Source organism: Triturus cristatus, chromosome 12 (genome assembly GCF_964204655.1).
Source record: "Triturus cristatus chromosome 12, aTriCri1.1, whole genome shotgun sequence".
Taxonomy (NCBI): domain Eukaryota; kingdom Metazoa; phylum Chordata; class Amphibia; order Caudata; family Salamandridae; genus Triturus; species Triturus cristatus.
This window is the reverse complement of record NC_140595.1, coordinates 490,481,724-490,503,111: the sequence shown is the minus strand read 5'-3', so window position 1 is coordinate 490,503,111 and position 21,388 is coordinate 490,481,724. Positions and strand designations below refer to the sequence as shown.

Here is a 21,388-nt window from a genome sequence, read left to right as displayed (position 1 = left end):
CATAATCACAGCATTAAAATTCAGAAATTAAATTACACAAGCCTTTATCAAAGGTGGGTCAAATAAATATTTAGTAAACATTCATTCCTAAAAATGGCATCCATACACACTTAGCCACATGTGCGGTTATGTGTTTATTTTTAGGTCATACTATGTACGCTAAACAATTACCTAGAAATGATTTAACTACTGTTCACGGCACATCAAGCTAATAGGATTCCTTTTTCTAATCCCAAAATGAGCGAGTTCTGTAATGAGCCATTGACCATTTTCAGTTTATCTAATCACATAGTTTGTTTTATTTAGAGTGCAAGTGATTCTGTTTACCAGTATTTATTAATATCTGTATCAAAAGCATTCTCTCTTTTTCTTGGCACTTGCCAACTCATTTTTTACAGTTTTGTTTAGAAAATGCACACAAAACCAGAGGTGTGGCCTGGCACCTCTACTGAGATCCAGGCCAGGTACCCCCCTAGAATGAATTATTTCCCTATTCAGCGTACTCATCTGCCCACAGAAAGCAACCTGTTTGGTGGTGCTTGATTATCAACGCTCCCTTAGTTCTGGGCTTTCCAAGATGGTGGCTCGTAGTTGTTGAGGATTAAATCACAGTGCCCAAATAGATGAAACCACAGTGCCCAGTGGTTCCAGGTAGTGACTGCTCTTTCTGCCCCCACCTTAGATCCATGTGAGCCTTTGCTGGTCTTAGAACAGCTGTGGCCAAGTGATGAGTTCTAGAAGTGAGGAGGCACAATGCTGTTCTCTGGATGCTGTGGTGGCTGCTGCTCTCCAAAGGTGCCGTTGAGAGGGTTCTGGACTCGAAAAGCGGGGTGTTACTCTTGATATTTTCTCTTTTCGAAGGACGATGGGGACTTCAAACCTATTTTGACCTCCGGCCTCTAAATGCCTTCCTGTGGAAGGACCAATTCAGAATGATCAAGCCTGCTCAGATCCTGTCTGCTTTGATCTGGATGGTGTCCTTAAACCTGCAGCATTCGTATTTTCAGATACCTTTTCTGCAGTCTCACAGATGTTACCTACAGTTCATGGTAGGCCAGGAGCATTTTCAGTTTCCTCTACTTCCTTTAGGCCTTACCAGCACTCCTTGAATGTTCCAAAAGTGATGGTGGTGGTTATCAGTGATCCTGTACCGCAATGCCTGGCTGTCGAAGGTTGGCTCTCCACAGCCAGTCATTGACCACAACCAGAGGACAGCTACCCGCTTGACATTTTTGGGGTTGACTATCAATGAGCCGGAGACCCAAATGACTTCTTCGCAGAGGCTCCAGTCATTGGAACAATCCTGGAGTTCAGAGGTGAAGAATCTGTGGTTAGAGTATCTGCTTTTTCTGGTGGATACTCTAACCATATATTCTTCACTACCCTCCCACCCCACAGTTCTCTGATGTGGCCTCTTTTTAATATCTAAAAACTTTCAAGTTAGTATTGAGTACACTTATACCAACGATTGTTGAGAGTGCGAAAAGGGGAAAAGACAAGAAACTGACAGCAGCGCTTTTCCAGAGTGGTGTGGAGGCAGAGTGGAAACACATGGCGTCACCTAGCAGTTCATAGGAGCGTTGCTATGGAGAAATGTTTTCCGGATCCAGTCTGGCAGCTTGGGAATATTCTAAAGAGAGAAATCAGATTAGATAAATATCCACCAGAAAGATCATTACCGAAGGTAAGTAACTTGTTTTGCAGCGTGAATCTTTTCTGGATTCACATGCAGTGCATTAATCCACCATTTAGTGTTTGAGTCCGTGTGAGAAAGTGGGTTTCTGTTGCAGTAAACCCCCCTTTTTTTGTTGTTGCCAGACTACTCTTGCAGATGCTCTTTGACTTGATGTGCTCTGGGGCCCTGCCAATCAGGACCCCAGGGCCTGTGTTCTTTCCCCAAAACAAAACCCAATTGACCGCTCTGGCCACAGGTAGGTCCCTGGTAAATGGCACCCCATGTACCCAGGGGACTGTGACCAGAGAAGGCTCCTAAGGGCTGCCTCACCAATTGTGCCACCCTTAGAGACCCTGTACCCTGGCACACACACACTGCCTTTGCAGGCTGAGGTGCAGAACAAAACAAAGAGACGACATGGCACACATCCCTGTGTGCCTTGCCCACAAACCACTGCCCTGATATACATCAGTCACCCCTCTAGCTGGGTGCCCTATGCCAGTGGTGAGGGTACAGGTGCATGAGCCCTATACCCCTACAGTGCCCTTCCTGGGCCCTGTAAGTGCAGTGCTGCCATTAAGAGTATATGGTGCTGGGAGGTTGTCATTACGAACTCCACAGCACCATAATGGCTGCACTGAAGACTGGGAAGTTTGGTATCAAACTTCTAAGCACATTAAACCCACACTGATGCCAGTGTGGGATTTAATGTAAAATGCACCACAGAGGGCATCTTAGAGATGCCCCCTGAAAAACGACAAACTACCAGTGACCTGACTGAGTGGCTGCGCAGGCTGCCACCACCAAACATGTTTCTGGACCCCTGGGTCGGGAGCCTGCTGCTCTCTGGGGCCTGAAACAATGCCCATCCTGTGACAAGGTGCCAAGCCTCCTCCCCCATGATGGGCAGGGTTCACGAAGGAGAAGCTTCAAAGGCATGCCGCCTTTGTGAGCCTCTCCAGACCATTTGCTGCTTTCAGCAACTGGTCCCCACTGGTTCTACCCCCCATTTTGGGTGGGAGAACCGGCTGGAAAAACAAGTGAGGAAGAGAGGTGTGCCCACCTCTGCCAACTCCAGGTGAGGTGAAGCACAACCTCGAGTCCCCGCCATCTTGAGGATGGGGCGACCCAGCCAACCAGTGACAAGCTCCTGCCCCCCCCCCCTCCCCCACTGAAGAGTGGCAGAATAGGGGGTGTACCCACCCCAGGGAGGGGACCCATTGGCCCCTGCCCTTCACCTACCTGTAACGCCCCTAAATTTACTATTTAGGGGCACCCTGGACCTTCCTTCCTCAGATCCAGCAACCACAAGAAAAGAAGGATGAGAAGCCATGCAGAGCTAACAAGAGGACGACGCCCACTGACTTGGCCCCAGCCCTACAGGCCGGTCTCCCCTCGAACCTGCTCCTGCAAAACGCCGGCGTGGCCTGCAGCCAGCAACCTCAAAAACCCCTGAGGACCTGCCTGCATTCACTCTCCAAGCTGTTTCTCCCGTGAACACCAGACATGTTTGAGCTGCAGCTTCTGGTGCCAGCCAGAAACCACAAATCCAGCACACTCTGCACCCGCCGAGCCCGGCCTGTGTTTGAGTGAACAAACACTACGAGGAGGTCCCCCCGGCGATCCTGACCCGAAAACTGGCGACCCCTGACCTGCCTCAAGCCTCCAGACGACGCCTGCAGCCTCAATCCAGGAGACACCCCTCCCCCCAACGACCAGAGCTGGTAAGAAAATCCGACGTCTAAAGGCACCCATGCACCCGACGCCCCACGGCCTTGTGTGCCCAACCGAGTGGTGCGTAACCATCCCTCTACATCCCAACTTACCCCTCAAAGTGGTGGTCACTCCTGGAAGATCTTCGTCCCCGAGCCTGCAGTGTTTCTTTGTCCCGGAGAATCTCCATTCAAGTCAACAGGGCACCCGACCTCAAAACTGCACCCTGCACCCGGTTGCCCTAGCGCCGCTGAGGGTGGCCCTTTGGTGCTAACTTGGTCCCCAGCGTGCCCTGAGCTTAACCCTAGGAGCTTTCCTCCCACAACCTTGTGGCCTGCTTGCCAGCAGCCACCAACCGGAGCCCCCCCTATCCTCTATAGGATAACATTGGGCCTCAACACTCTGCACCCGGCCACCCTAGTGCCACTGGGGGTGAAACAGTGCATCACTGACCCTGGGAGACCCCTGAGTCTAATCCAAGAACTCTAACTCAAAAGACTGATTACTTACCTTGAAACCGATAACTGATTTTTCCTCATAGCATAACATTGATACTTTTTCTCTCAAAAAGTTTCAAGTGTCGACTTTTGAAAACGGCAAAAATTCCTTAAAAATCAGCCGATTAACCAAAACGCATTTTCTCAACTGTTTTCAGGTAATGTCCCAGGGCTGAATCTAGGATCCAGTCCTGTGGTTAGACAAGTAATCTGAAAAGTAATTAACTGCATTTTACTTAAAAAGCCCATTCAATTGAATGTACTATACCTGCAATGTGTTGCAAACTGCTTTCTTAAACCTGTAATCAAAACCAGTACCAGTTATACTGCAATTCTGAACTGTGTTCAAACAAGTCAATTACTACTGCTAAGTATTTATATGCTTACCTGTACCAGGCTTGCTTGGTTCTAGAAATAAAACAGTATATTTTTTTTATACAAAACAATTGGCCTAGAGTTCAGTTCTTGAGTGTGAGACCATTTGCTGACCGAGTGTGTACATCAAGTGCTTTACACTGTCCTCTGATACTGCCTTACTGCTCGACCAAGCTACCACTTTAGAGAGTAAGGCTTTATCTAACTTTAACCTCTGCCAAACCTTTGGAGACCCTTGGACTCTATGCACACTGTACCTCACTTTGGTGCAGTATATATAGAGCCAGTTTCTTACAGTCCGGAATTGTTGTATGTCTTCTTTTTTTTTTTTTTTTTTTTGTTGGGCTTCGACATACCACCATTTGGTGTCCTCTTGTGACGTCGACGTGCTTCCTCTGGAAGCTCCCACCTTTGGTCACCACCTTCAGATTATTTTTTTCCACCGATTGGTCTGGATCGATACAGAAGGAGCTCTAGAGATTCGGAGAGAAGAATCGACGAAAATAGTTAGAAATTCAACAAAACAACGATACAAGTTTCAATGTACCGGAATACTATCGGACGAGCCGTAGTGCGCCGAAGAGGGAAAATTACAGAACTTTGACAACACGGAGAATGCGCATGCAGGGGGCTCCCACTGCACGGTAATGGACTATACACCGTTCAAGTTCTGCAAGAATTAACATCATAAGTATGCACAGAAAGATCAGCATTCGGTCTGCTACCTTTGCCTGCCGCTGGATCACCGAAGTGAAGACTACAACGCGTGCTCAGCCTTCATCCCAAAGACCTTGAGGGTAAGAAAGAGACAGAAGGGCCAACTACAAAATGCAGGGCCAGGGGCCAGCACCGTTGCTTCGAGATCTGAGCCTCTCCAGCGAAGAGGACGACAACATCGCCGAAGGCCCTGAAGTCGATGAGGACACATATGTCTCAGTCGTAGAGGTCGAAAAGGAGACTTCGAAAGAGGTAAGAGAGCCGTTGACCTCGAAAAAGCAGGAAGAGACATGAAAATATGTCTCTTAAGTCCTCGAAAGGAGCCTTGGAGTTGAAACAGTCGACGACGGCAGTCGCCTCCAAAGAAAAACAATCAGTTGGATCCTTTGGCAAGGACTCTGTGACGGTGAAATGCCGCGAAAAATCAAAGACTTAGAAAGAGGGTCACAAAAAAGACACTTCAACGTTGAAAGAGAGGTTGAAACAGCCTTCAACGACCATGTTGGCGTTGTCCAGCACGAAGAGAGAGGCTGAGGGTCTCAACGCCGAAACGCACATGTCGGAGATCGAGAAAAAGAGACTAGAAGCGGAGTGGCAAATATTTTGCAGCGCAAAAAGGAATTAGACGACAGCTTGAAATAATTCAAGATACTACTGCGAGAAAGTGCCATCTTTCTTGCATGGAATGCACCCACTTTTTGCTGAATTGCTGAATGTACTTTGACTGAGTGTGCCCTGGACTCCTGCCAATCAGGGGCCCAGGGCCTATGTTCCTTCCCTAAAACCTAAAAACCCAAATTGGCAAACCCTGGTCACATGACAGCCCCTGGTAAATGGTACCCTAGGTACCCAGGGCCTTGTGACCAGGGAAGGCCTCTAAGGGCAACAGCACTTATTGCGCCACCCTTAGAGGCCCTGTACCCTAACACAAACACACTGCCCTGGAAGGCGGAGTGTCTGGGTACAAGACAAAACAGAGTCGACATGGCCCACATCCCTGTGTGCCATGCCCATAACCTACACTGCCCTGGCATACATCAGCCACCCCTCTAGCTGGGTGCCCTGTGCCAGTGGTGTGGGCACAGGAGTATGAGCCCTGTGCCCCTACAGTACCCAGGTCCATTCCTGGGCACTGTAAGTGCAGTGCTGCCATTTAAGAGTATATGGTGCTGAGCTCGTCAAACACGAGCTCCACAGCACCATAATGGCAACACTGAAGACTGAGAAGTTTGGTATCAAACTTCTCAGCACATTAAACCCGCACTGATGCCAGTGTGGGATTTAATGTACAAAGCACTACAGAGGGCATCTTAGAGAAACCTAACCTACAATCCACTTCTTGTCTGAGAGGCTGCCTAGGCTGACATGTTGCTGGACCCGTAAGTGGAGAGCCCCCGCTCTCCTGGGCCTGCAACAATGCACATCCTGGGCGAGGTGCTAGGTCTCCTCCCCCAGGATGGGCAGGGTGAAACTTCAAAGGCATGCCGCCTTTGTGAGCTTCTCCAGGCCACTTGCTGTATCCAGCAACTGGCCCCCACCGGTTCTGACCACCACTCTGGCGGGAAGACTGGCCGAAAACCCCAAGTAAGGACAGGGGATGTGCCAGCCTCTGCCAACCCCACCCCTCAGGTGGGGGAGGCGAGGTGAAGTACATCTCCGGGCTCTCGCCATCTTGAAGATGGGAAGCCCTGCTCAATCAGGACTAGGCTACTGCCCCCCCCCCTCCCACAGGAGAGTGGCAGGATAGGGGGTGTACACACCCTAGGGCAGGGACCCATTGGTCCTTGCCCTTTACCTACCTGTAACGTCCCTAAATCTAGTATTTAGGGACACCCTGAATCTTCCTTCCTCAGATTCCGGAAAAGCAAAGTAGAACAAGAAGAAAGAAGACCTGCCAAGCAGCTACTAAGAAGTGGAAGGCACCAACTGCTTTGGCCTCAGCCCTACCGGCCTGTCGACCCTCGAACCTGCTCCTGCTAGATCCCAGCACCTCCTGTGGCCAGCAGCCTCACAAACCCAAGAGGACCTGGCTACCTTGTGACTCTAAGCATCTGGTACTCCCATGAGCAGTGGCTCTGCTCAAAGAACCCCTGGCATCAGCCCGGAACCGCGAACCCTGCACACTGCACCCTCCAAGCCTGTCCTGTGCCGGAGTGGACAAAGACCCCGAGGACGTCCTCCCCCCGGCGGCTGTGACCCCAAATCCGGCACCCAAGGACCCACCTCGACGCTCCTGATGACGCCTGCAGCCTCAGAACCAGGGACCCCCCCAACCGCGATCAACAGAGGGTAAGATTTCCCGACATCAAAAGGCACCCCGGCACCCTGCGGCCCCCTGTGCCCGACTCCTGGGTACCTACTTATCCTCCAACTACCCAACTTACCTCTCGAAGTGGTGGTGGTACCCGAAGAATCTTCGTCCCCGAGCTTGCAGCCTTTGTTCGTCCTTGAGCTTTCCCATTGACATCCATTGAGCGCCCGAAGGCTCAAAAGCACCCTGCACCCAGCCGCCCGAGTGGCCCTGGCAGTGCAACTTCTACTCCTACCTACTTCCCCATTTGCCTTGAGCAAGTGACCAGGAGCCCAGCTCCCACAGCCGCGTGGCCTTCTAGTCAGCAGCCACCAACCAAGGACCCCCTGCCTCCCATAGGATAACATTGGGCCGAACTCATTCTGCACCCGGTCGCCCCAGTGCCGCTGAGGGTGTAACAACTGTACCAACCTGACCCTGGGAGACCCCTAAGTCTGTGCACAGAACCTTAATTCTGCCAGTCGAGTACTTGCCCAAAAGCCGATAACTCTCTTTTCTTCCATAGGGTAACATTGACTGGTTTCTTCTGAAATTTCTTCTAAGTGTGGAGTTTCTGAAACTTAAAATATTCACCTAAAATCAACCGAGTAACGAAAACGGAAATACTCATCTGCTATTAGGAGAGATCCCAGGAGAGATCCCAGTGCTGGATCTTGGTGCCCAGCACTAACCTTGAAAAGTACTCCAACCGTACTTGCCACTAACCCAATTTTCTTCCACTGTGAAAACGTAATTACTTACCTATTTTAGATAGAGGTCCCAGTACCGAGCCTAGGAGCCCAGCCCTGGATTAAAAAAGTAACGAGAACATACTTTACCCGTAACTTGAATTTTCTTCCATAGGGAACCATTGACTGTTTTTCTATGAAATTTCTTCTAAGTGTCGATTTTACAAACTTATAAATTTTCCTTAAAAATTGCCTGTACAACTTAAACATAGTTTCTCTACTGCTTATAGGTGGTACCCTAGTGCTGGATCCAGGATCCAACACTGACCTAGAAAAAGTACCCATAAAGCCACTTACCTGCTAAGTGAATTTCCTTCCATAGGATAACATTGATAATTTGATAAGAAAAAGTTTCTAAGTGTCAACTTTTAAAATGGCAAAATATTGCTTAAAAATCACAACAGTAACTTAACCGAATTTACTCACTTTTTTCCAAGAACTGTCCCAGGATCTAGGATCCAGTCCTGGAGTTAGAAAAGTAATCCTGAAAGTAATTAATTGCATATAACTTAAAGTTCCCATTGAGCTTAATGTATTATTGTGTTTGAAATTGTGTTGCCTATTGCAACAACCTGTAACTATTACCTACAAAAGTCAATTGCATATTGCAAAAGTATTTAACTAAAGCATCTCATTCTGAGAAAGTATATTTGGATACCTATTGTTGGTTCTAAAATAAAACAACCATATATTTTTTTATATAAACCATTGGCCTAGAGTTCAGTTCTTGAGTGTGTGAGACCATTTGCTGACTGAGTGTGTACAACAAATGCTTTACACTGTCCTCTGATACTGCCTTACTGCTTGACCAAGCTACCACTTTAGAGAGTAAGGTTATATCTAACTTTAACCTCTGCCAAACCTCTGGGGACTGTGGACTCTGTACACACTGTTCCTATTTGGGAACAGTATATACAGAGCCACTTTCTCACAACTACCTAAAACATCGACCGAATCGGAAAAGGCAGTCAATGTTTTACAGCCACCAACAACTCCCAAACCACCACAAGAAGAAGAAGAGGAATTCTTCGAGGAGGAAGGAGACGACGAGGCACTGTCATATGTGGGCTGGGCGACCTCGGAGGTTCAAGACCTACAATGTAAGGATCTCGACTCCGAATCACCAGAAGAGGCAGTCGACACATATATCTTTCGAGGCCTTCACCCCCAGATGACATTGGGATGTACAACCAAGTCATAAAAAAGGCAGCAGACACATGGAGAACAACTAGAAGAAGAAAAGCCGCAATCAGGCTTTCTACTAGAGACTTTGCAGCCCACTCAATCAAGGAACCAATTTCTTCCCATGCTTCCAAGTGTATTAGATCAAGGGAAAGAAGCATTTGCAAAGCATTCGCACCAAGAGGTGAGAAGAAATACAAGCATTCCTCAAAGGACCCTATGTACATCAGTGGGTCGGTGCCAGCTGACTCAGTCATTACACCCACGGCCAGTAAAAGAGCGAATGTACCAACCAATGTTGGACCACCACCAGACAAAGAGAGCAAGAGGGATAGACCTTATGGGGAGGAAGGTCGAGAGGAGTGCAGCAATTCAGTGGCACATAGCAAATGCAAATGCTTTGATAAACAGGCACGCATATCGGCATTGGGAAGAGATAGGAGAACTGCTAAAGCACCTGCCAGAATGGTTCCACGTAGTGGAAGAAGAAAAAAACATAGCAAACACATGTTTAAAATCAGCCCTAGACGCTGCAGACACATCTAGTATACAGATGATAATCGGCATCACCGAGAGAAGACATGCATGACTGAGAATCACAGGTTTTAAGCCAGAAGGTCAAAATAACACACTAAACTCACTGTTCAATGTGGAACAGCTGTTTGGTAGCGTTGTAGATGAAAAACTAAATCAACTGAAAAAAGACAATGGAACAGCAAGGTCTATGGGCGCACTGCAATTCAGAGGTAACTATCAACCTACAGCCTCCCACCAAACATATCAACAAACTTACCAAGGGGTAAGCCAGGGACAACAAAAAGGGCAGCAGCAGAATTGGTAGTTCCAACAGGGAAGACAATCCTTTCGAGGGCGCCCTCGGAGAAGAGGGCAACCACAACAAGGAGGATCACAGACCACAACAAAGTGACTGCATTCCAAAAGGAGGCCACTCTCCAAAAGCATCACAGAGTGGGCTGCCAAAAACACTATCATTAAAAAGACATCATCCTTTAAACAAACAGTTCCTCCAATATACTACACCTGTAGGAGGCAGGTTAAAATACTTCCTCCAGAAATGGAAAGTTATCACTTCAGACAAATGGCTATTAAACATAATACAGTACGGTTACTGCATAGAACTAACAAAACAACCTCCAAACAAGAAGATACATTTAAAAAGAGAATTATCTCAATTACTCCAGGAGGTGCAGAACTCTAATCCAAAGATGTGATAGAACAGGTACCACAGAGGGAAAAGAACTATGGCATTTACTCAACGTACTTCCTAATTCCAAAAGTAGACGAAACATTGCGTCCAATACTACACCTAAGTTTTCTCAACAAATTCATAGAAACACAAAGATTCAAAATGACAACATTACAAGAGGTGATACCTCAGTTGCAAAAAGGAGACTACATGGCAACCACAGACTTAAAAGATGCATACTTTCACATTCCAATGAACAGAAGACATAAAAATCTTCTAAGGTTTGTGGTCAACAAAACGCTCTACCAATTCAAAGTGCTGGCATTCGGAATAAAATCAGCACCAAGAGTCTTCACAAAATGCTTAGCAGCAGTAGATGCTCATCTAAGAAGACAAGGGATTCATGTAATCCTGTACCTGGACGACTGGTTAATATTAGCAAACTCATACAGTCTATGCAAACAGCAGATACAACAAAAGAGACACTGGTTAAACTCGGATTTTCAATACACTGGGACAAGTCGTCCCCAGAGCCAGAACAAAAGGTGTTCTTAGGAGCACAGATGGACACAATATTAGGGAAGGTGTTCATGTGTTCCCAAGCGAAAAGAAAATATTGGCACTGCTGCAGGAGACACGTCTATACCACAAGGAGCAAGCTCTGCCTGTACTCCCCCAACCCGTTTGTGTGACTGTTTATGCACTCACTGTTGTCCATTTCGCCCTATTTGCCTCTTTTGCTTGTACTATTGCCCCCCCTTTTGCCTTCTGTACCCCGTTTTTCCCGCCGCTGCTTCCCTGCGGCCCTGCCCCCTGCTCGCCCATTCGACGCCCCGCTCCCGCCTCCCAGCAGCTCCTCTCTCCCACCTCCCCTAATATGGCGGGCGCGCCTAAGGAAAGCCCGTCTGCGCCTGTCCGTGCCTGGACCGCGCCCAGCACCAGAACCCCTGGCCCCCGCGGAAGCCACGATGCCAGTCTCCACTACGACGCCCGTCTCCACTACGGCGCCAGCACCCTCCACGCACTCAACACCGGACGATCACACACCTGCTTCCTGGCCGCCCCGAAGCGCACCCAAGGACCCTTCTCATGCCGGAACTGCAGCTTCACTAGCATCCGCCGGCCATACGCTCGACTCCATCTTCTCCACCCCATCTTCTCCACAAGCTCCCACGTCTCCATCAACCACACCACCGAACTCCACTGGACCGACCATCGCTGCATCCACTACACCTTCTGGAAACCCACCACGCACCACCGCACCCAACAGATCCCCCACCGCTGCTGGAGCTAAGTTACCGAAGACCAGCTAACCACCACCCTCGCCCGGACCCCACCCGCCGACCCCCAACACCACCGCCCGCAACCTCAGACAGTGGATAGACGACTGCGCCAACACCGTCGCCCTGATCAAGAAACCCTCCAACAGACGCACTAACAAAGGCAGCTGGTTCACCGCGGACCTCCAGGCCTCAAAGCAAACCTGCCAAAAACTAGAGAAGAAATGGCACCGCGAACAGACACCGGACAACTATGCAGCCCACAAAAACGCCATCCGCAGACACCATCACCTCATCCGATCCGCCAAAAGGGCCTCCTTCAAGGACCGCCTCGACAACAACGCACACAACAGCAAAGAGCTCTTCAACATCGTGAAGGAACTCTCCAACACCAGTGACATCCCACCATCTCAAGACCTGTGCAACTACCTTGCCACCTTCTTCCATCGCAGGATCGCAAACCTCCACGACAGCTTCAACAACCGGGCCGTCCCGACAGCCACTGGCACCTCAGACCCCACGGCCACCACTCGCTTCGATCCCCTGCTCACCTGGACCAACAAACGACGACAACACCATCCAAATCATGAACACCATCCACTCCGGATCTCTGTCAGACCCATGCCCACACCACATCTTCAACAAAGCCAGCACCACCATTGCACCCCATCTCCGGAAAGCCATCAACATCTCCTTCGAGACAGCAACCTTCCTGGAGAGCTGGAAGCACGCCGAGATCAACGCCTTACTCAAAAAACCCAAGGCTGACCCAAATGACCTCAAGAACTTCCGGCCCATCTCCCTGCTCCCGTTCCCGGCGAAGGTCATCGAGATGACTGTCAACAAACAACTGACCCGCTACCTCGAGGAGAACATCCTGGACCCGTCCCAGTCCTGGTTCCACAGCACCGAAACTGCCCTCAACGCCGCCACCGATGACATCAGGGCCCTGCTAGACAATGGAGAAACCGCGTCCCTCATCCTCCTGGACCTGTCAGCCGCCTTCGTCACGGTCTGCCACTGCACCCTACACGTACGCCTCCATGTCGCTGGGATCCAAGAGAAGGCCCTGGACTTGACCACCACCTTCCTCTCCGGCAGAACCCAGAGCGTCCGCCTCCCCACCTTTCCGCTCCGAAGTCACCGAGATCATCTGCGGCATACCCCAGGGTTCATCTCTCAGCCCAACACTGTTCAACATCTACATGGAACCGCTCGCCCTCATCGCCCAACTGCATGACCTCAACATCATCTCCTACGCCGACGACACCCAGCTGATCCTCTCCCTCACCAAGGACCCCCACACAGCCAAAAGCAACCTCCACGAAGGAATGAAAGCAGTCTCCGAGTGGATGAAGAACAGTCGACTGAAGCTCAACTCTGACAAGATGGAAGTCCTCGGCCTGGGATGACTCCTGGTGGCCGACCGCACTGGGAACAGCTCCAACACCCACCGACCCCGCACGCAACCTAGGGCTCCTCCTCGACTCCACCCTCTCCATGACAAAGCAGGTCAACGCCGTCTCATCCTCCTGCTTCAACACCCTCGGCATGCTCCGCAAGATCTACAGATGGCTCTCCACGGAAACCAGAAGAACGGTCACCCAGGCCCTCGTCAGCAGCAGGTTGGACTACGGAAACGCCCTCTATGCAGGAGCCTCAGCCAAACTCCTAAAACGACTTCAACGCATTCAGAACGCCTCTGCATGCCTGATCCTCGACACCCCATGTCATAGCCACATCACACCCCACCTGAGACCTGCACTGGCTCACCGTCAACAAGAGGATCACCTTCAAGCTCCTCACCCACGCACACAAGGCACTCCACAACACCGGACCAGCATACCTCAACAGACTCGGCTTCTACACCCCCAACCTCCAGCGGCAGATCGTTCTCCCACCTCGCCGCCAAGACCTGGAACCCCATCCCCCTACGGCAGACCCAAGACCTGCTGACCTTCAGAAGACTCCTCAAGACCTGGCTTTTCGAGCAGTAGCAGCATTTCCCTCCGCGCCCCCCCCGCGCCTTGAGACCCTCAAGGGTGAGTAGTGTGCTTTACAAATGTTCTGATTGATTGATTGATTGAGGACAGTGGGGGAACCTCTAGGAATGATGGCATCATGCATTCATTTAATTCCCAGCATTCTCTTACACATGAGACCGTTCCAGGAATGGCTTCAAGAGCAATGGTCACAAGCAACAGGGTATTGGGAGGATCTAGTGGTGGTCACACAAACAGTTCATCAGGAGGTGGCATGGTGAAACAAAGCAAACATAGCACAAAGGAGATTTTTCACACACCCAACTCCAACAGTGACCATAACAACAGACGCTTTCCAGATAGGATGGGGAGCACATATGAACAACCTCAAAGTAAGGGATTGTGGACACAGGAGGATGCAGTAAAACACATCAATTTCCTGTAGCCAATTACAGTGTTCCTAGCCTTAAAAGCCTTTCAGAAAGAGCTCTAGGGAAAGAAAGTGTTAATACAAACGGACAACACAACCACCATGTTTTACATAAACAAGCAAGGAGGAACACAGTCTTTAGCACTCTCAATGCTAGCTCAACAACTGTGGAAATGGGCAATCCCAAAGAGTATAGACCTAATTGCAATACACTTGCAAGTGAAGGAAATTTAGAGGCAGACGGACTGAGACTGAAAAGACAAACGTCAGCATCTCACAAATGGGAATTGAATCAATCAGAACTCCAGAAGATGTTCCAAAAATGCGGAACTCCGCAAATCTACCTATCTGCAACTCACCACAATGCAAAATGCCAACGCTTCGCATCCAGGTAACCTTGCAAGTATTCCCTAGGGAATGCGCTATGGAAAGACTGATCAGGGATGTTTGCTTACGCTTTTCCCCTGATACCACTTCTCGACAAAGTGATCAACAAATGCAAGAACAGCCACATGACAATGATACTCATTGCACCACAGTGGGCCAGGCAAACATGGTTATTAGAGATAATGGAGATAACACAAGGAACAGTGCACAGGCTTCCAAAAGAGAAAGACCCATTAACAATGCAAAACGGAAAGGTACTTCACCCAGAACCGACCTTAGCTGCACACCTCAAACTGCCAGAAAGCACAATGGCAGTACTAAGAGAAGCTAGGAAACCAACAACAAAAAGGTGTTAAACTGCTAAATGGAAAAGATACTCCCAATGGTGCTTTAAAGAAAATCTTTCAAAGAAGATCACAAAGGAAAGAACAGTTCTGAAATACCTAACTCATTTACTGCAAAGTAATCTAAGCTACACATCATTAAAAACACGGTTAGCAGCAATTGTATATATAAGAGGAGGAACTGGGAAGAGTTTTTTCACTTCTCACGTAGTCAAAAGGTTCCTAGAAGGAGCAAACAGAATAACACCTCCAAAGATGGTACAGCACCTACTTGGAACTTGAATATAGTGCTGGCTCAGTTGATGAAAGCACTGTGAGAAAGTGCCATCTTTCTTGCATGGTATGCCCCCACTTTTTGCTAAATTGATGAATGTACTTTGACTGAGTGTACCCTGGACTCCTGCCAATCAGGTGCCCAGGGCCTATGTTCCTTCCTTAAAACACACAAACTCCAAATTGGCAAACCCTGGCCACATGTCAGCCCCTAGTAAATGGTACCCTAGGTACCCAGGGCCTTGTGACCAGGGAAGGCCCCTAAGGGCTGCAGCACTCATTGTGCCACCCTTAGGGGCCCTGTACCCTTACACACACACACTGCCTTTGCAGGCTGAGTGTCTGGGTGCAGGACAAAATGAAGAGTCGACATGGCACACATCTCTGTGTGCCATGCCCAACACCCACACTGCCAAGGCACATGTCAGTCACCCCTCTGGCTGGGTGCCTTATGCCCATGGTGTGGGCACAGGAGCAGGAGCCCTGTGCCCCTACAGTACCCAGGTCCATTCCCGGGCACTGTAAGTGCAGTGCTGCCATTTAAGAGTACATGGTGCTGAGAGCTCGTCAAACACGAGCTCCACAGCACCATAATGGCAACACTAAAGACTGGGAAGTTTGGTATCAAACTTCTCAGCACATTAAACCCACACTGATGCCAGTGTGAGATTTAATGTACTAAGCACCCCAGAGGGCATCTTAGAGATGCCCCCTTACAACTAACCTACAATCCACGTCTGCTCTGAGGCTGCCCAGGCTGCCACACAGCAGACACGTTGCTGGACCACTGGGTGGGAGAGCCCCTGCTCTCCCGGGCCTGCAACAATGCACATCCTGGGTGAGGTGATAAATCTCCTCCCCCAGGATGAGCAAAGGGAAGCTTCAAAGGCCTGCCGCCTCTAGGAGTTTCCCCAGGCCACTGCAACCCCCCACTCTGGCGGGAAGCTTGGCCGGAAGCCCCATACAAGGACAGGGGATGTGCCAGCCTGCCCACCCCACCCCTTAGGTGGGGGAGGCGAGGTGAAGCACATCTCCGGGCTCTCGCCATCTTGAAGATGGGAGGCCCTACCCTATAGGGATTAGGCTACTGCCCCCCTCCCACAGGAGAGGGGCAGGATAGGGGGTGTACCCACCCCAGGACAAGGACCCATTGGTCCCTGACCTTCACCTACCTGTAACGCCCCTAAATCTAGTATTTAGGGGCACCCTGAACCTTCCTTCCCCAGATCCCAGATTCGAAACTACAAGAAGAGCAAGAAGAACAAAGACCTGCCCTGCTGCTGCTAAAAAGAGGAAGACACCAACTGCTTTTGCCCCAGCCCTACCGGCCTGTCGACCCTCGAACCTGCTCCTGCTCCAGCGCGGCATCTCTTGTGGCCAGCAACCTCCGAAACCCCGGAGGACCTGGCTACCTTTGAACTCTGATTCCCTGGGACTCCCATGAGTAGAGGCTCTACTCAGAACCTACCTTTCACCCCTGGCAGCAGCCCGGAAACGCGATCCCAGCCCACTCTGCACCCGCCAAGCCTGGCCGGTGCCGGAGTGAACTAAACCCACGAGGACGACCCCACGGCGACTGTGACCCCGAGTCCGGCACCCAAGGACCCCCCTGGACAATCCTGGAGAAGCCTGCAGCCTCAGAACAGAGTGCCACCTCAACCGCGATCAACAGAGGGTAAGATTTCCCGACACCAAAAGGCACCCCTGCACCCGGTGCCCCACGGCCCTCTGTGCCCAATCCCGGGGTACCTACCTATCCTCCAACTACCCAACTTCGAAGTGGTGGTGGCACCTGAAGAGTCCTCAACCCCGAGCCTGCAGTCTTTTTCCAAACCGGAGATTTCCCATAGAAATCAATTGAGCGCCCGACGGCTCAAAAGCACCCTGCACCCAGCCGCCCGAGTGGCCCTGGCAGTGAAAACTCTACTCTAACCTACTTCCCCACTTGCCCTGAGTAAGTGACCAGGAGCCCAGCTCCCACAGCCGCGTGGCTTGCCAGACAGCAGCCACCAACCAAGGCCCCCCTATCCCTCATAGTATAACATTGGGCCTAACTCTCTCTGCACCCGGCCGTCCTGAAACCGCTGAGGGTGAACTAACTGTACCTACCTGACACTGGGGGACCCCTGAGTCTATGCCCAGAACTCCAACTCTGCCAGTCGAGTACTTACCCTTAAACCGCTAACTTCATTTTCCTCATAGGGTAACATTGACTGGCTTTTGCTTGAAAATTCTTCTAAGTGTGGACTTTTCAAATCTTCAAATAATCACCAAAAATCAGCCGAGTGACAAAAACGAATTTACTCACCTGCTCTTAGGTGAGCTCCCAGTGCTGGATCTTGGTGCCCAGCACTGACTCTGAAAAGTAACCACAACTATACTTACCTTTAACTCATTTTTCTTCCGTAGGAAACCATTGACTGCTTTTCTGTGAAATTTCTTCTAAGTGTTGATTTCTGCAATTTCTAAATATTCATCAAAAATCGTATAACATCTGAAAACGTAATGACTTACCTGTTTTGGATAAATGCCCCAGAACTGAGTCTAGGCACCCAGTACTGGATTACAAAAGTAACGATAACCTACATTTCCTTCCATAGGGAATCATTGATTGTTTGCTCTGAAATATTTTCTAAGTGCTCACTTTTGAAATAGCTAAATATTAGTTAAAAATCACTACAGTACCAAAGTCGACTTTCAACAGCTGATTCTGAGAACTGACCCAGGACTGGATCTAGGATCCAAGCCTGGAATTACAAAAGTAATCTAAAAAGTAATCTGTTGCATATAATTTGAATTTATCATTGAGCTCAATGTATTGTGTTTAGAAATAGTTGCCTACTGCAACTATTTGTAACTGTTTACTAAAAAGTCTATTGCATATACAAAAGTAATTTTATGAAACATCTCCTGTCGAGAAAGTATATTTTAATTCCAAGTGTTGGTTCTAAAATAAAACAAGCATATATTTTTTTCTATACAAACCATTGGCCTAGAGTTCAGTTATTGAGTGTGTGAGACTATTTGCTGACTGAGTGTGTACAATAAATGCTTTACACGTCCTCTGATACTGCCTTACTGCTCGACCAGGCTACCACTTTGGAGTGTAAGGTTATATCTAACTTTGCACAGCGCGCATTGATAGATTCTGGCGCTCGTGGAGAAGAGGTTCGGCCATCTTGGGTGAGGGAGGGTTAGCGCTGTAGCTGCTGGCCGCCTCCCGCCCTCCCAGAGTATTTAACTAGGCGAGTAGCGCTGCGCGCTTGACTCTAAAGTTGTCTCACCCCTGAGGCGGAAGCCGGGGGCTTAGCAGTGTTCCTATTTTAAACCTGTGTATATTTTTAAAATTACCTTATTGCATCTGGCGATTTGACTGCAATACATCCTCCTGCACGTTTTCTTCGCCCCTCGCGCCCGTTGCACAGCGCGCATTGATGGATTCTGGCGCTCGTGGAGAAGAGGTTCGGCCATCTTGGGTGAGGGAGGGTTAGCGCTGTAACTGCTGGCCGCCTCCCACCCTCCTCACACCGGATATAAGGGCATGAACACCCGTCCGCGCAGCGGGCGCGCCAAAGGCAAGCCCTTCTGCGCCCGTCCGCGCCTGGCCCGCGCCTAGGGCCACGACTCCTGCCCCAGGGCCCTCACACCATAAGCTAGCTTACACTCGCATGGCTTTGATGAAGCTTCAGCCTACCCCCTCCTCACGCTGCACCAAACTTGACTTATCACAAGTACCGATGGTTGCTAACCTGACCTGTTCCCACTGTAATACTACGATTTGTATTAATAACTCGAACACGCCCCATAAACTACAAAGTGACGTCAACGAGGTGGTAATTCTTATGGCCCTCATTAATGCTCGGTCATTGAGCAAACATAGCCAGGAAATAGCTGACCTAATCACCGATAATAAATTAGACGCCTTTTACATTACGGAAACGTGGACTGATGATGCATCGGCCCCTGACCTAGTAATTGCAATTCCTCCCGGCTACAAAGCCTATCGACAGGATAGGGTTGGCAAAAAGGGAGGAGGCTTGGCCATCATAACAAGAGATCGGTTTGAGGTCCGAATATCACCTATCCCGGTTACCTCATGTGAAGCCATGCATTTCAATATAAAGTTCACAGCCCTTTTTAACTTCAAAGGAGTTCTCTTATACCGCCCCCCTGGAACTAAAGCAGCTTTTCTGACTAACTTAAGTACTATTACTGAATCAATAGCCATCGATGAGGCCACGACAATGATGGGTGACATGAATTTCCATTTAGAACTAGCAAATGATAGGGATACTGCTGCCCTTACATCAGATCTAGAAATAATAGGCCTCAGACAATTGGTCATATCTCCCACCCACCAGGCAGGACATACGCTGGATGGCATCTTCTCCAACGTAGAGGGCCTGCACATATTAAACATTCAACCTATGTCATGGACGGATCACTTTGCCATATTTAGTGGCCTGACAATTAATGATTCATCGAGGAAGAAGGTCACACTCCCTAAGCCAGGCTCTTTCAAAGACTGGAAGAATATAAACTACACTGATCTAAAAATACTACTGGACAAAACATACCCAGCTCTATCAGATGAACCCAATACTGCCACTTGTCAATTCCATGAATGGCTGGGGGATGCTACGAATCTCCTAGCACCCATTAAATGCCATTCCAGGAATAGAAGCACACCGACCGCACCGTGGTATACAGAGGAACTAAGAGCTCAAAAACAATTAAGTAGGAATAGGGAGAGGCAATGGCGTAAAGCTTATGACACCGAAAGCAAGACTAAATATAAAGAATCATTGGCCATTTACAAAACTATGATTGTTGCAGCCAAAAAAACATTCTTCTCACAACAAATTGAAACTGCAAAAAATTCCAGCATGCAACTATATGACATCACTAGAACCCTATCCGGAAATGCACCAGATGTAAACCCTCCCCCTTCACAATCACTCTGTGACGCTCTGTCTGAATTCTTTTTCTCTAAGGTCAATGACATCTATCAGGCCTTTACGTCAAAAATTAACACCACCACAGCCTCCACCTTTCACATTCCCTCAGGAAACATCTTGTCTAGTTTCAGGGCTCTCACTATTGACCAAACATCCATTAAATCGGGGTCGGCTCTGGACCCTTGCCCTTCTTCAGTCCTTTCCTTGGTGATGGACACCACTGCTCCGGTCATCACTCATGTCTGCAACACAATATTGAGCTCCGGGACCTATCCAGATCCCTTTAAAAACACACTGATCAAACCCCTGCTGAAGAAACCTAGTTTAGACAAAGAAGAACTTAATAATTACAGGCCAATAGCAAGCCTCCCTTTCCTAGCTAAAGTGGCAGAAAAAGCCATGAACCAGCAGCTTTCTGAGCATATAGAGAAACATCCGCTACCGGATGATACACAGTTTGGCTTCCGTAAATTTCATGGTACGGAAACCGCCCTCATCAAGGCAGCAGATGACATCAGAATTATTCGTGACCATGGAGGGACAGCATTACTTGTACTGCTAGATCTCTCGGCAGCTTTCGACACGGTCGACCATAAGATCCTGGTGGACCGTGTCGGAAGGATGGGCATTCATCACACTGCGAGAGAATTGCTCTCTTCCTTCCTTGCCGATAGAACGTGGTCACACTGGGGCCATTTCAATCGGCCAAGCGGTCACTTCCGTGTGGGGTTCCTCAAGGCTCCTCCCTCAGTCTGACACTATTTAACATCTATGTGTCGGACCTTGCAGGCGTAATCAAAGCATACGGGATGAGCCTAACCTCATACGCCGATGACACGCAACTGGTGTTGGCCATCAAAGGTGACGGCCGGGAAGCGGCAGAGTGTTTCCAAAATGGAATGAAGGCGATCGGAGAGTGGATGGCAGGCAACTGCCTGAAGCTTAATTCCGATAAAACGGAGGTGGTCATCTTTGGTTCCCTCTCTCCGACCTGGCTCATCTTGGTGGCCAACAGCCTTCGGTAACCCTCCCAACCCAACCCCCAAGGTTAGGAACTTGGGAGTAATTTTTGATGATCATCTTAATTTCATCGGTACAAAAGGGGATGGTGATGGACGGAGCATCAGAACCAATCAAACACTCACACCCAGTCAACAGATCTGGGTTTGATCCATCACCGTTCTTTAGCCCACTCTGCCACCCCAGTTCAGACATGGCCATATGCAAATCAGTCTGACCCTGTGCCTCATGGGAACAGTCCAGCCCGAACTGCCAAGCCATGCCTTCCCTGGACCGGAAACAAACTTCCTAGGACCGGTTTCTGGCATT

The 21,388-nt window shown here is 49.3% G+C and overlaps 1 protein-coding gene across 1 annotated transcript in view; it reads left to right on the top strand.

The window, feature by feature from the left end:
- Window positions 1-21,388, top strand: part of GARRE1 (granule associated Rac and RHOG effector 1) — a 690,207-nt gene that overhangs the window by 462,744 nt on the left and 206,075 nt on the right. The gene's annotated exons all lie outside the window — the stretch shown is intronic.